Here is a 12,988-nt window from a genome sequence, read left to right on the forward strand (position 1 = left end):
TAAAATTTCTGTAAGAAAACACAGGGAAAAAGTTCCTTGCCATTGGAATTAACACAGGTTATATCCAAAATATATTAAAAACTCATACAATTCAATAGCAAAATAACTAACAATCCAATTTAAAAATAAGGGGAGGTAGCTAGTGGGAAGCAGTCACATAGCACAGGGAGATCAGCTCAGTGCTTTGTGACCACCTAGAGGGGTGGGATAGGGAGGGTGGGAGGGAGACGCAAGAGGGAGGGGATATGGGGATATATATATGTATATGTATAGCTGATTGACTTTGTTATACAGCAGAAACTAACACACCATTGTGAAGCAATTATACTCTAATAAAGATGTAATAAATAAATAAATAAATAAGAAAAGAAATTCAATTCCAACTGGACTAAAACCAAAAAGGGAAATTACTGATTAAAAACTCATTTATTAAAAATAAATAAATAAATAAGGGGAGGATCTGAATAGACAGTTTCCTAAGAAGACATACAGATGGTCAATAGGCACAAGAAAATATGCTCAATATCACTAAGACTCAGGTAAATCCAAATCAAAACCACAATGAGATACCACCTCACACCTGTCAGAATGGCTATCATCAAAATGATGAGAAATGCTGTTGGTGAGGATGTGGAGAAAAGGGAATTCTTGTACATTGTTGGTGGCATACAACCACTACAGAAAACAGAATGGAGGTTCTTCAAAAAATTAAAAATAGAGCTAACATATGATCCAGCAATTCTACTTCTTGCTATATATTATAAGGAAATGAAACCTCCATCAAATAATATGCACTCCCATATTCATTGCAGCATTATTCACAATAACCAAGTCACAGAAAGAACCTAATGATCCACTGACAGATGACTGGATAAACATATACATACACACAGTGCAATATTATTCAGCCACTAAAAAAGAATGCTATCTTACCATCTGTGATAACCTAAAGAGAGCTGGAGGCTTTATGCTAAGTGAAATAAGTCAGACAGAAAAGACAAATACTGTATTATTTCACTTATATGTGGAATCTAAAAAAAATTGAATTCACAGAAACAGAGGCTGGAGTAGTGGTTACCAGGGACTAAAGTGTGGGGGAAATGTGGAGATGCTGGTGAAAGGGTATGGACTTCCAGTTATAAGAGGAATAAATTCCAGAGCTGTAATGTCCACAAAAAAACAAAACAACAACAACCACCCCTCCCCCCCCCAAAAAAGACAAATGACTCATAAACCCAACCAATCTAGATAATTAAGAAAATGAATTTCAACGAAGTATTAAAGAACAGGACTTGACCTATGTTAATTACCTTTATATGACACTGAAATAATATATTTGTTGAACAGTGACATTCATCTTTTACCTTATGAAGAAGCAATACCGTAGTCACATCTGGCACAGGATTTCTGAATCTGCATATTGGATGCAAAGAGTGGAATGCTGCTACCCTTACCAATAATAGTAACCATATGGATTCCTACCATAAACTGAAAGCTGACTATGTATTAGATGCTGCTGCTGTTATCAGAATGACTACCATTCACAAATCAATGAGAAAAGTAGGCACAGAAAATATGAAGCATGTGCCCAAGTTCAGGAAATGAAGGTAGGATACAAATCAAGAATAATTTCATCCAAAAAGTAAACCAATGATGTTATCATTGATAAAATAACACTTGTTCATTAACTTAATATAGCTCACAAATTATAAGAAATTCATCCCCAAACTCTTAATAGGAATATAGTTCTAATTGTAAAGATGACAACAGGAGGAAGACCTATAAACTATATTCTCAAATAGAACATTCTGTAATGATGGAAATGTTCTATTATTTGAGTTGTCCAATACAGTCGTCATTAGCCTGGTGGTTCTCAAATGAGGGGTAATGTGTCCACCTAGGAGATATCTACCAGTACTGGAGAACATTTTTGGTTGTCACAATCAAGAGGTGTCACTGGTATCCAGTGGGGAGAACCCAGGGATGCTGCCAAATATCATACAATGAACAGGACATCCTCCACAAAATATCATAGGACAACTGAAAATGTCAATTGCGTTGAGGTAGAGAAAAGCTGAACTAACCACATACGGCTAGTAAGCACTTGAGTATGGCTAATGAGAAAGGAGAACTTAATTTTTAAATTAATGTACTTTTAATAAAGAAAATTTAATTTAATAATGATTATACAGCTTTATTTACATATATAAAGTATGTAGCTAGAGATAATGAGCATAATATAAAAATAAGGATCTTGTTTCTCAAGTATTTTAAAAACTGAGTATCTTCAAAGAACAGATTCTGGGATTAACATATACACACTACTAAATATAAAATTGATAACCAGCAAAGACCTACTGCATAGCACAGGGAACTATACTCATTATTTTGTAATAACCTATAACGGAAAAGAATGGAAAAGAATATATATGTATATGTATATGCATAACAGAATCACTTTGCTGTGTACCTGAAACTAACACAACACTGTAAATCAACCATACTTCAATACAGTTTCTTTTTTTAATTTAGGAAAATAATGAGCATAAATAAAAGCATAAAAGTGAACACCCATGAAGCTTTAGGACACATGTCCCGGCACCAAACAGGTCAGCGCAACAGGAAATCACAGGGAAACTCTCCCTCTGTCACTGCAGGCCACTCACTCTTGCAGGGTCTCTACCCCCTTTTCTTTGTACTGCAGTTCTTGCTTCATCTGGGTCAGCTCTCGTTTTAATCTGGAAAGCTAAAGACAAATTACATTTTCTTTTCCACAAAAAGAAGGTGTGAAAAATGATTTCTACAGTTGTTAGCCCTGTCATCTAAGTTTCTGACTAGCTTGCAATTCACGGGGTCACCCAGTCTCTCCATGACCTCCCATCCCTGGCACATCAAACAGCCTTGGCAGAGGGGCCGGCTCGCTTAGACACAAAAGGCCCGGGTCACGAACAGCTTTCTACCCATGTGGAGCCCTGGAATCGGCAACGATTTTCTTTTTCAAGGTATTGATTTACACATTGCAATGAGCAAACTTTGTCATACGTTTTTCATCCTCTCTTCCACTTACTACCCACAGATCCCACCTAGGAAACACTGTTGCTCAAAGCATGGCTTCCCACTACCTGAAAGTCAGTCGCCTGCAGCACTTATTTAAAACAGGTGCTAGGACGCACTCCAGGCCTTGTTAAAACTCCACCTCTGGCTCCTTCAGAAGAAACCCCGCGTCTTCCCCAGGTCCCCCTGGGAAGGTCCCCCACACTCGCTCCCCCTCTTCCATACGCAGTGACACACGTGTGGGGACGAATCGAGGACACGGTGACTGCACGGGACAGGGAGGGCTTGCAGACCCAGGGCAGCCCCTCCGAGCCCCTCGTGGAGGAGAGAGACCCCTCCACCCACCTCTGGAGAAGCCTGCCGGCCCTGGAGCCTGGTGACAAAGTGCCTTCCGAGCAAGGGGACAAAGGGCACAGCCCAGGAAGTGATTTTAAACCTAATGGTTCCCATGTCTTTTGTTCAGCATCTTCTGGGCACCTGGCAGGCCTGCTCACACAGCATCCAGTGAGAATCGCAGGAAGGCCGACGTCTGGGATCTCGTAACAGGCGCAGCACCTGGTCACAGGATGGAGCTCATGTTTCTAAGACGCCGAGAAAAATCCCCACGCAGATGTCTGATCGCTCCAGAAAGCAGGCATACTGACAGCCCTTCTGAACCGCGCTGGCTGGGGTTGGGAGCCATCTCTGGCAGCCGGGCGGGCAGGGGACACTTAATTGTGGGCCGTTCGCTGGCAGGGAGCCCTGCCTCTTCCAGGGGCAGACAGCATGGTAATGAGACAGTTTCTATGGAAATGGGGATGGGGCTCACACTTTGAACTGATGCCCCAGGTGTTTTTTGTTGGTGCACTAGGATGTGAGAACCACAGCACTAAAAGAGACACTCTGGTTTAGGCACTGAGACACTAGGATGGGAGGCTTGGTCTCCAAGATGTCTCCTGTCCCCCCTCCCAGACACCAAAGACAAGAGGATGAAGGAATGGAACACGGTGGCACACAAAGAACCCGGCACCACTGGCAAGGAGCACCAGCACCTTCTGGTCAAACACCATCGCAGGCAAGATTTCTCTGGGAATACAGAGACCAGGGAAGAACAGCAGATGCTAAAGCTGCCAAGGGACAGAGCTGGCATCCCACTAATACAGGGAAGCAGCCCTGTGAGGTCGGGCCCTGACATCACCAAATCTTTCCAAATGTCGGATGAATCTAGCCCTATGAAATACACAGAGGGATACAAGCAATTTTGTGTTAGATGGGCTGAGGCTTTAAAATGAAACTTTTCTCTTCCTATCAAAGGAATTAAGTAAATCATAATAAGTGATGTTATCAGTATATAAAAAATACACATGCTGCTTCTAGTGTAAAAACACTCATTTTTACTCACCCTATCCCGATGACTTGTTATTTCTGCTTTTATTTGGAGTGGGTTGTACTTAGTATTTGTTGAATATCCAGAAAAGGCTAAATAGAAAGAAAATATTTTATTTTACAATAGAGCCATTAAAATAAATAAATGCATACAGACAAGACCTTCATATTCACCTTATTAATTACCTCTTAGCATCACACATACAAATTAACATTACCACTGACAAATAAAGAACTAACATTTCACAGCCTCAAATTTTTATAATGGTTGATTTTTACTTAAGGATTTGTTTGCAGATGACATGACCCTTTATATGAAAAATCTGAAAGAAATGACCAAAAAAAAAAACAAACTTCCAGTGACTAATAAATGATTATAGCAAGATTGTAGGATATAAGGTTATTATATAAAAGTCAATTGCTTTCCTAAATACCATCAATAAACAAGTAGATCTGAAATTTAAAACACAATACCATTCACATGGCACCCCCAAAAGTGAAATACTTAGTTATAAGTCTAACAAAACTTGTACAAGAGCTATACAAAGAAAATTACAAATCTCTGTTGAACTGAAACAAAGAACTAAATAAATGAAGAGACATTCCATGTTCATGGATGGGAAAGATTCAATACTGTCAAGATGTCACTTCTTTCCAGCATGCTTTATAGATTCAAAACAATCCCAATCAAAATTCTAGCAACTTATTTTTTGGACATCAACAAATTGATTCTAAAAGGACAATAGGCCCAGAACAGCCAATACAATACTAAAGAAGAACAAAGCTGGAGAACTGACACTATCAGACCTCAAGACAATATAAAGCTACAGTAATCGAGAAAGTACGGTAGTGGCAAAATAATAGGATAGCAAAGACAGTCTTTTCAATAAATGGTGCTGGAACAAGTGGACATGCACATGCAAAAAAAAAAAAATCATCTAGACAGACTTCACACCCTTCACAAAATTTAACTCAAGACCTAAATATAAAAGGCAAAACTATAAAACTCTTAGATTACATAGGAGAAAACTAAGAGAACCTTGGTTTGGAAATGTCATTTGAGGAACAATACCAAAGGCATGATCCATGAAAGAAATAATGGGTAAGCTCAACTTCATTAAAATTAAAACTTCTGCTCAGTGAAAGACAATGTCAACAGATGTGAGACAACAAATCACAGACTGGGAGGAAACATTTGCAAAAGACACATCTGATACAGAACTGTTATCCAAAATATAGAAAGAGTACTTAAAACTCAACAATGAGAGAACAAACAACTCAATTAAATGGGCCAGAGACCTTAACGGACACCTCACTGAAGAAGATAAACAGACAGCAAAGCATATGAAAGAAAGATGCTCTAAATCATATGTCACCAGGGAAAAGAAAATTAAAACAACAGTGAGATTCCACCACACACCTATTAGAATAGCCAAAATGAGAACACGTACAGCACCAAATGCTGGTGAGGATGTGGAGCAACAGGAACTCCCATTCACTGTTGGAAGGAATGCAAGATGCTACAGCCACTTTGGCAGTTTCTCACAAAACTAAACATACTCTTACCATGTGATCCAGCAGTCACACTCCTTCGTGTTTACTCAAACGAACTGAAAATTTACATCTACATAAAAACTTGCACACTGCAGAAGGTTCATAACTCAAAACTGCCAAAACCTGGAAGCAACCTAGATGCCCTTCAACAGGTGAATGGTAAATAAACTTTATCACATCCAGACCATACAGTATTATTCAGCACTATAAAAGAGAAAAGAAAAAAAAAGTCAGGAAGCCATAATAAGACATGAAGAAACCTAAAATATACATGTGAAAAAATATACAAGTGGCAAAAGCCCATCTGAAAAGTCTGCATGTTATATGATTCCAAGTATACGACAATCTGGAAAAGGCAAAAACTGGATTCTACAGCAAAAGAATCAGTCATTGCCAGAGGTTGTAAGGGAGAGGGGGGGAATTAATAGGTAGAAACCAGAAGATTTTTAGAGAAGTGAAAATACTCTAAAAGATACTATAATGATACGTACATGTCAGTATATGTAGGTCCAAACTCACAGAATGTACAGCACCAAGAGGGAACCTATTATAAACCATGAACGCTGGGTAATGATGATATGTCAATATATGTTCATCAGTTGTAACAAATGTGCCCTCTGGTAAGTGATGGGAGAGGTTGTGTATGTGTAGGAGCAGTGGGGTATGGGAACTTTCTGTACTTTCTGCTGAATTTTGCTCTAACGGTAAAACTGTAAAAAATAAAGTTTTTTAAAGGTAGCTTTACAGTAATCTGTCAGTATATGGCAGACCTGAGAAAATGCAAGTCCTCCAAGGTTTTTTCCCCACACAAACTGAAGAGCCCACACTTTTATCCTGAGTTGGATTTCACAGATATGTAATAGCTAAAATACAATACATGGCTTACTGCTTTCTTAAACACTGCAGTGCACATGATTTAAAGTCCTTTTATAGGCGCAGCATCATTACCAAGAATAACCCATATCTAGGGGTGAATAAGACACACAGAACTTTTACACAGTCAGCCACTTTCTGGCAGCACAGAGTGCTGCAAGCCTTTTCCAGTGTCTCGACAACTAGACCACTTTAGTGTCCGTTTCTAATTTCTATCACCCCGTCCACCTCTCTGCATCCCTTTTTCTTGATGCTTCTGACTCCTTTCTCTTAGGCCTTGAAGCTACAGTGACTTGGTTCCTGTCCCTTTCTGCATTGTGGAGACTCCTCTTTCTTCATCTGAGAGTCACCCCACACTGGTGTAATCTGCATCCAGGTCATTTTCATTAGTTTCTCCTGCTTATAAGACCCATCTGCAGGGTCACCATCCATTCTTTTATTCCTTTGATCTGGGTACTGAAGGCTATCATTCAGGTAACTTAGGTGGCAACATCTAGAAACTAGTTCAAAATCATTTCCTGACCTCATATTGGAGAGTGTGGTTTCTAGAGGAAGAATGTCATCTACTATATCAGTAAGCAAAGCAGGCACCTCCAATGGTACACCCTGTGGAGACTCAGGATGAAAAAACACAGGATACTGGCTCCAGATAGCTGAAGTGCATATCAAAGCAATGATTTCAGTGAGCCCAGACTCTTGCATCTTCCCATAAATAGGAAAGCACTAAATTCCTTAATGTGACATATCTGCTTTCTTTTATAAACAGTAATCTTTTACCTGTTTTTCTGTTGCAAAACTCTTTTATATGCTGGCCCCTCCCTTACCTCTTTGGATCAGTCCCTCAGAGCTATCTGAGACACTGCCTCACGGGCTTGAGTCTTCAGTAAGAGCCCCAAAAAAAACAACTCCCAACTTTTAGGTTGTGCATCATTCTTCAGTCATCAGCTCCATGCCATGAAGTGGCTTAAACACCAAGATTGTTTAATAGCTCCACATACAAACAACTCCAAATAATTTGAACAGGTCAGAACCTCCTATTTAAAAAACAAACAAACAAACAAAACCAAAAAAACTTTTCTCTGCAAAACTTATTTAGCTCACTATCACTCAGAATTCCAAACAACTGAATCCACTGGAAATAAATTTCTGTTACAGCTAAAATAGTTGCCAAAATTACCTCAAATTTTCATTTACTAAGAATCATAGATACACAAAGACAATGGATTAAGTATTTAAAGAATACAAATCTTCCTTAGGCTAACTCCTATTCCTTTTGTTTTGCCTCTTTCTTTCCATTTATTAAGATCACAAACAAAATGAATACCTCAAACAATGCAACTGAAAGAAATCATTCATACAAAGTCTCCACGTTAAAGTCCTGGGACTCAAACACAGTAAGTTAAGCAAAAAGAGAAGACAGAGAAACACACAGCAGATGAAGAGGCAGAGTAAAAACCCACCAGACCAAACAAATGAAGAGGAAATAGGCAGTCTACCTAAAAAAGAATTCAGAGTAATGACACTAAACGTGATCCAAAATCTTGGAAATAGAATGGAGAAAATACAAGAAATGTTTAACAAGGACCTAGAAGAACTAAAGAACAAACAAGCAATGACAAACAACACAATAAATGAAATTTAAAATTCTCTAGAAGGGATCAATAGCACAATAACTGAGGCAGAAGAATGGATAAGTGACCTGGAAGATAAAATAGTGGAAGTAACTACTGCAGAGCAGAATAAAGGAAAAAGGATGAAAAGAACTGAGGACAGTCTCAGGGACCTCTGGAACAACATTAAAAGCACCAACATTCGAATTGTAGGGATCCCAGAAGAAGAAGAGAAAAAAAAGGGACTGAGAAAATATTTGAAGAGGTTATAGTTGAAAACTTTCCTAATATGAGTAAGGAAATAGTTAATCAAGTCCAGGAAGCACAGAGAGTCCCATACAGGATAAATCCAAGGAGAAACACACCAAGACAAATATTAATCAAACTATCAAAAAGTAAATACAAAGAAAAAATATTAAAAGCAAGAAGGGAAAAACAACAAATAATATACAGGGGAATCCTCATAAGGTTAACAGATGATCTTTCAGCAGAAACTCTGCAAGCTAGAAGGGAGTGGCAGGACATATTTAAAGTGAGAAAGGGAAAAACCACAACGAAGATTACTCTACCCAGCAAGGATCTCATTCAGAGTCAACGAAGAAATTAAAATCTTTACAGACAATCAAAAGCTAAGAGAATTCAGCACCACCAAACCAGGTTTACAACAAATGCTAAAGGAACTTCTCTAGGCAGGAATCACAAGAGAAGGAGAAGACCTACAATAACAAACCCAAAACAATTAAGAAAATGGTAATAGGAACATACATATCAATAATTACTTTAAATGTAAATGGATTAAATGCTCCAACCAAAAGACATAGGCTGGCTGAATAGATACAAAAACAAAACCCGTATATATGCTGTCGACAAGAAACCCACTTCAGACCTAGGGACACATACATACTGAAAGTGAGGGGATGGAAAAAGACATTCCATGCAAATGGAAATCAAAGGAAACCTGGAGTAGCAATTCTCATATCAGGCGAAATAGACTTTAAGATAAAGACTATTACAAGAGACAAAGAAAGACACTACATACTGATCAAGGGATTGATCCAAGAAGAAGATGTAGTAATTGTAAATATTTATGCACCCAACATAGGAGCATCTCAATACATAAGGCAAATACTAACAGACATAAAAGGGGAAATTGACAGTAACACAATCATAGTAGGGTACTTTAACACCCCACTTTCACCAATGGACAGATCATCCAAAATGAAAATAAATAAGGAAACACAAGCTTTAAATGATCCATTAAACAACATAGACTTAATTGATATTTATAGGACATTCCATCCCAAAACAACAGAATACACCTTCTTCTAAAGTGCTCATGGAACATTCTCCAGGATAGATCATATCTTGGGTCACAACCCTCAGAATGGAAGAAAATAATTCAAAACAAATCAACACACAAAGGATTAATCTCCAAAATATATAAACAGCTCATGCAGCTCGATATTAAAAAAGCAAACAAAGCAATCCAAAAGTTGGCAGAAGACCTAAATAGACATTTCTCCAAAGGAGACATACAGATGGCCAAGAAGCACATGAAAAGCTGCTCAACATCACTAATTATTAGAAAAATGCAAATCCAAACTACAATGAGGTATCACCCACACCGGTTAGAATGGGCATTATCAGAAAATCTACAAACAACAAATGCTGGAGAGGGGTGGAGAAAAGGGAACCCTCTCACAGTGTTGGTGGGAATGTAAATTGATAAAGCCACTATGGAGAACAATATGGAGGTTGCTTAAACAACTAAACATGGAATTACCATATGACCCAGCAATCCTACTACTGGGCATATACCCAGAGAAAACCATAATTCAAAAAGACACATGCACCCCAATGTTCATTGCAGCACTATTTACAATAGCCAGGACACGGAAGCAACCTAAGTGCCCATCGACAGATGAATGGATAAAGAAGATGTGGTACACATATACAATGGAATATTACTCAACCATAAAAAGGAACGAAATTGGGTGATTTGTACAGATGTGGATGGATCTAGAGACTGTCATACAGAGTGATGTGAGTAAGAAAGAGAAAAACAAATACCGTATATTAACACATATATGTGGAACCTAGAAAAATGGTACAGATGAACCAGTTTGCAGGGCAGAAATTGAGACACAGATGTAGAGAACAAATGAGTGGACACCAAGGGGGGAAAGCGGTGGGGGTCGTGGTGGTATGATGAATTGGGAGTTTGGGATTGACATATATATCCTAATATGTATAAAATGGATAACTAATAAGCACCTGCTGTATAAAAATAAAATAAAATAAAATTCAAAAAAATAAAAATAATTAAAAAAAGAAGAAATCAATGATTAAATGGTAATTTTAAAAGAATTTTTAGAATTGGCAAACACTGCTAAATAATCGTTTCAAAGAAGAAATGTTTATAGAAATTAGAGAATATTTAAAACTGAATGATAATAAAAAGTACTGCCAATCAAAATGTGTGATAAGAAGCTAAAGCAGTACTTGCAGAGTTTATACTTCAAATGCAAACATAAGCAAAAAGAAAGGCTAATCAAATTTAACAGTGTATAAAAATGATAATATATAATGACAAAATTGAGTTTATCTCAATAAAGCAAGGTTTTAACATTAGAAAATTAAATTTTTTATAACATAACTAGATGAATGGAGGGAAATTAAAAAAAAAGAATCATACAACATGATAAAGTACAATTAATTCCAGGTGTGCATAATGGTTTAACATAAACAAATCAATTGGTGTGATACATAAATTAACATAATGTAATATAAAAATCATATGCTCAACTCAAGAGATGCAGAGAAGTTATATAACAAAATAGAACATCCACTTATAATAAAAACTCTTCAAAAATGAGTATGGCTGGAACATAGCTCATTATATTAAAAGTCATATATGAAAATCTCACAGCTACCATACACAACAGTGAAGAGCTAAAAGGTTTCTCTGTAAGATCTGGAACAGGACAAAAATGCCAAATTTTAACTCTTTTATTCAACATAGCATTAGAAATTCTAGACTGAGTTTTCAGATGAAAAAGAAATAAAAGTATGTAAATTGGAAATAAAGAAGTAAGACTACAACTATTTGCAGAAGACATGATATTAAGTAGAGAATCCTAAAGTTCAAAATTTAGATCCAAAAAACTTTAGAAATAATGAATGAATTAAGGTTGCAATTTACACAATCAATATACAAAAATTTATTACATTTGTAAAAGTAATACCAAACTATTAAAGAAGTTAAGAAATTAATTCCATTCACAATTGCATCAAAATGAGTAAATTACCTAGGAATAAGTTTAACCAAGAAAGTAGAAGTCAGTACAATAAAAACTATAGTTTAGTAAAAAGAATTGAAGCAGAGACAACAAAATTGATAGATATTCCATGCTCATGAATGAAAAAATTAATGTTGTCTATACTACCCCAAACAATCACAGATTTAATGCAATTCTTATCAAAATTCCAATGGCATTTTTCAAAGAAATAGTGCAAACAATATTAAAATGTGTATGGAATAAAAAAAGAATCAATAAGATAAAACAATCGTGACAAAGAACAAAGCTGGAAGCATCATAGTTCCTAATTTCAAACTGTATTTCAAAGCTATACTTATCAAAACAGTATTGTTTGGCAGGACTGCTGGTGGATGTGTGAGTGATTAGGCCTGCTATCAGGGACCAAGGGCAGTTGAACAGGTCAGGAATCCCATAAGGTGCTGCGGTTTGTGGGCAAGCCTAGTGTCATGGTTCACAGTGCTCTCCTCCTGCTCTGGCCCATGGATTGTTAGGACTGACACATGAGTCTATTGGCGGACTCTGTGCTGGGTTTTGTAGCCAGGCCTGGGACTGCCATCTATGGAAAAAGCAAACAAACAATAACAGAAAACAATGCCAGGATCTCTAGTTGGAAAAGCCTAGTACCCAGGTCCACAGATGGGCAGACCTGATGCTGAGATCTCTGTGTTGGCCTTATGCTAGAGTCCCTTGGAATGTCTATTTCTTCTTGTGTGAGTTTGGGCAGAATGTATCTTTCAAAGATTTTGTCCATGTCATCGAGGTGATCAAATTTGTGGTCTCAGAGTTGTTCATAGCATTTCTTTATTAACTTTCCCTGTTTATGATCAGTAGTAATATCCCCTCTTTAATTTCTGATATTAGTAATTTGTGCATTCTCTTTCATGAAAATTAGGGACGTTTGAAGTTAGAAATATGTGAATCTTTTGAATGAAACTGTTTTTGCTTTGTTGATTTTTTTCTAATTTTTTTTTCTGTTTCAATTTTATTGACTTCTGCCCTAACAGTTACTTTTTCCCTCTTCATTTGGTTTAGTTTGCTTTTTTCCTAGTATTTTAAGTGCAAGCTTGGGTTACTGGTTTTAGATTTTGGTTTTTTTTAAACAGAGGCATTCAAAGCTTTAAGCGTTTCTCTAAGCACTGCTTTTACTGCATCCCAAAAATTTGGATAAGTTGTGTTTCCAAGTTTTTTCAATACAAAATCTTTAAAATTTCT

At 37.2% G+C, this 12,988-nt stretch overlaps 1 long non-coding RNA gene across 1 annotated transcript; it reads right to left on the minus strand.

The window, feature by feature from the left end:
* Positions 1 to 2,566: 2,566 nt before the first annotated feature.
* LOC133082979 (uncharacterized) lies at positions 2,567 to 4,501 on the minus strand. Its single transcript, XR_009699099.1, has 3 exons — positions 4,436 to 4,501; positions 3,400 to 3,609; positions 2,567 to 2,746 (listed from the first exon to the last, which is right to left on the minus strand). It is a non-coding gene; the product is annotated as an uncharacterized LOC133082979 (long non-coding RNA).
* Positions 4,502 to 12,988: the final 8,487 nt, after the last annotated feature.

Source organism: Eubalaena glacialis, unplaced genomic scaffold, assembly GCF_028564815.1.
Source record: "Eubalaena glacialis isolate mEubGla1 unplaced genomic scaffold, mEubGla1.1.hap2.+ XY H_2, whole genome shotgun sequence".
NCBI classification, from domain to species: Eukaryota; Metazoa; Chordata; class Mammalia; order Artiodactyla; family Balaenidae; genus Eubalaena; species Eubalaena glacialis.